We start from the raw sequence: 3,677 nt of genomic DNA, 5'->3' as shown, positions 1-3,677 counted from the left end.
GGGGTTAAGTGACTTACCCAAGGTCACACTAGTAAGTATTAATTGTCTGAGGCCACATTTGAACTCAGGTCCTCCTGACTCCAGGGCCGGTGCTCTATTCACTGTGCCACCTAATCACCCCCAAACTAACTGCATAACCTTGGAGGTCTTTTGTTTGTTTGCTCTTTGGAGGGGGGAAGGAAGGACAATTGGGGTTAAGTGACCTGCCCAAGATTACATGGCTAGTGTTACCTGGCTGAGGTTGGATTTGAACTCAGGTCCTCCTAACTCTGGGGCCAGTGCTCTATTCACTGCACCACCTAGCTGCTCCCCCAGACACTTATTAACTATGTGTCCTTGGGCTGGTCATTTAACCCTTTCAGTCCTGGTGGCTTCCTCATCTGTAAAATGAAGATAATATTGGCACCTGCTTTACAGGGTTGTTATGGGGATCAAATGAGATAATATATGCAAAGTTCTTTGTAAACCTTAAAAGTCCTATACAAATGCTAATTATTATTTTATGACTACAAAAACTTGATGACTGTGATATGGTGGGCAAGGAAGCATGAACTTTCTGAGTCTGTAAATATGAGTAACTATTTTGCTATTGGGGTGCCCTCAAAAGAAACTCAAAAAGTGAGGAAAAATCTATTTGGGCCATGTTGTGTTTGAGTTGTCTGTGGAATGTTGAGGTAGAAATGTGTAGTATGCAGTTATAATTATAAGACTAGAGCTCAAGCGAGAAGTATGAAGATTGGGTATATAGGGTTGGGAGTCATCTACACATAGGTGACATTTGAGCCCATGGGAGTTGATAGGCTTACCAAAGAGAGTACTGAGAGAGAAAAGTACACTGTTGGGCCACAAGTACAGGTTATAGATGATGGTTCTACAAAGGAGGCAGTAACTGGTCAGGCAGGTAGAAAGACAGTTAGGAGAGAGCTGTGTCACAAAAACCCAAGGAGAAAAGGGTAACCAGGAGAAGGGGGCAGGACAACAGTGCTAAATGCTTCCAGAAAGTCAAGAAAGGAAAATCAGGAAAGGTTTCCTGGATCAGGCTCAAGTTGGATCTTGAAAGACATGTAGGATGCAGATTTCATCAAGTGAAGATAGAAACAAGACAGAGGGCAAAATGAGAAAGATAGAAGGAAGCTTCAGTGACACATGTAACCATTACAGCAATCCCAAAGTAGTCTGGGCTGCCTCCAAAGAAAGCAAGTTTCCTCACACTGAAGGTTTTCAAGTCAACCACTTGTCAGCATTGTTGTAAATTCTTGAAATTCTTGGTCAGGTACAGGTTGGTCTAGGTGGCCCCTGAGGTGCCTTCTAGTTCTGAAACTCTGGGAGGGTCTTCTAGTCATAGAGAATGGTGTAAGCAAAGGAACTGAGGTAGAAAGTTCCTAGATGTGTATGAAAAACTTAGTGAGAAGTCTAGTTTGCCTAGAGTAAAGCATAGATGGGAAGGGCTAGAGATAAGGCTGGAAAGGTAGAAAGGAGCCAAGTTAAGAGGAGCTTTGAAGGTTAAACCAAGTATTCATATTGTTTTTAGTAGGTCAAAGGGAGTCACTGAAGATTTTGAAATTCTTAGCACAGTGCTAGGCACATAGTAGGTACACAACAAATGTTAGTTAATTTATTTTTAAGTAGGGGGAAGAGATTAAGCCTGTGAATAAAAATGATGAATCTTGCAGCAGCAGTGCAGAATATTAGTTGGAAGGAGAGGTTAATGGAGATAGAACAGGTTATGAGTTTATTACAATGCCCTAGAAGATAATATGGGAAGGCTTAACCTCCAATGGCTAGATATGAGAGATACTAGCAAGGTGGAATCACTGGAACTTGCAATTGATTGGACGTGAGAAGTAATAGAGAATGCAGCAAGGCAAAGTGCATGGAATGCTGGTCTTGTAGTCAGGAAGACTCGGGCTCAAATCCTACCTGTGGCACTTACTAGCTAGATTCCCAAGGCAAGGCACTTAACCTCTTAGCCTCGGTTATAGAATGGGGATAATACCCATAATATCTACCTCGCAGGGTTGTTGGGAAGTTCAAATAAAACAATACATGTAAAGTACTCTAATAACTTAAAGCTACATATATGTCACTGGGCAATAGGTGGTACAGTGGAAAGCCAGCCCTGAAGCCAGAAAAACTCATCTTAACAAGTTCAAATCTGACCTCAGACACTTACTAGCTTTTCGACTTTGGGCAAGTCACTTAACTCAGTTATCATCAGGTCCTCATCTGTAAAAATGAGCTGGAGAAGGAAATGGCAAACCACTCTAGTATCTTTGCCAAGGAAATCCCAAATGGGGTCAAGAGGAGTTAGACACAACTGAAATGACTGAACAACAATATAAATGCAGCTGCTATTACTATGATAGTATGAATAAAACAGCCTCTAGGAGATCAAGAAGTATGTTTGCTGCCAAATGCTGAGACCCCTGCCCCAGACCACTTCCTCCTTTTCCATCTGGTCCCTGAGGAAGGTCATGTATATCCAAAGCCTCAGTGGAGACACAATCATGGTTTTCATTTTTTTTTTTAAAGCTTGACTGTGGACTCAAGAGGAAAAAGTAAAATAAAACAAAATAAGGTGCAAAAGTATAGAATGATTACATTTACAAAGGCCAGGATCTCTTCCTCAGCCATATAATGTCTAAACCAAATCTTAGAAGTATTCTTCTTGTCTTTGACCCATTTCTATGTTATGTGCAGGTTACCTATACAGAGCACATTTATTAGCAATAGTGATGGGTGTTTCTTTTCTTGGGGGAAGCTCAGCATCTTGCTCAAATGAAATCCTAGGGGAGGGACAGGTAACTTTTAATGGAACTACTGACCCAGTGGCCTCCTTTTGAGCGAGGGAGGTTCTGAACTCAAATCCTAAGGAAAAATTTTCTTTTCTGGCTTCAATATGCTTCCTTTATCTTACTACCCTCATTCTCAATTCCATTTGTTTCCTTCAAAGTCTCAACTTTTGCCCCAAAGGCTCCCCTGATTATCCATCCCTTGGCAGAGTCTGGATAAGAGACAAAGGTTGGATCAAGCTAATGTTTCAGGATCATACATGCTGGTCTAAATATAAACATTATGGACCGATTCTGTGCTATCTAGTATATGGGAAGGATACAATCCTGTTGCATCCTACCCTGGTGAAACATATCTGGAACACAGTGTTGAATTCTAGTCCTGACATGTGAGGAAGAACACTCATATGCCTAAGTGTCCAGAGAGGGCCATTAGGATGGCGAGGGACTTTAAAACCACACTAACGAGGATTATTTGAAAAGATCAGGGCTGCATTAGCCTGGGGAAGAGAAGACTTAGGGATGTGAAATAATTGAAGGACTGTCATGTGGAAACAGGTGTTAGAGTTGGTCTTCATGGCCCCAGAGGACACAGCTAGGAGCAACAGGGAGAAGTGGCAAATTTAGACTTGATATCAGGGGAAAAAATGTTTAATCCATTAGAGCTATCCAAAAATAAAATGGCCAACTTTGGAGTTTGTGGATGTCTCTGTACTAAAGCTTCTTCCTTCCTTCCTTCCTCCCTTCCTTCTTTCCTTCCTTCCTTCCTCCCTCCCTCCCTTCCTTTTCTTCCTTCCTTTTCTTTCTTTCTTTTTCTTTCTTTCTTCATTTCTTTCTTTTTCTTTCTTTCTTTCTTTCTTTCTTTCTTTCTTTCTTTCTTTCTTT

This window comes from Petaurus breviceps, unplaced genomic scaffold, assembly GCF_028583685.1.
Source record: "Petaurus breviceps papuanus isolate PSGF00001 unplaced genomic scaffold, PetGlider_PUasm1.0 98, whole genome shotgun sequence".
NCBI lineage: Eukaryota > Metazoa > Chordata > Mammalia > Diprotodontia > Petauridae > Petaurus > Petaurus breviceps.
The sequence above is the reverse complement of the archived record's forward strand: the minus strand, read 5'-3'. Positions refer to the sequence as shown.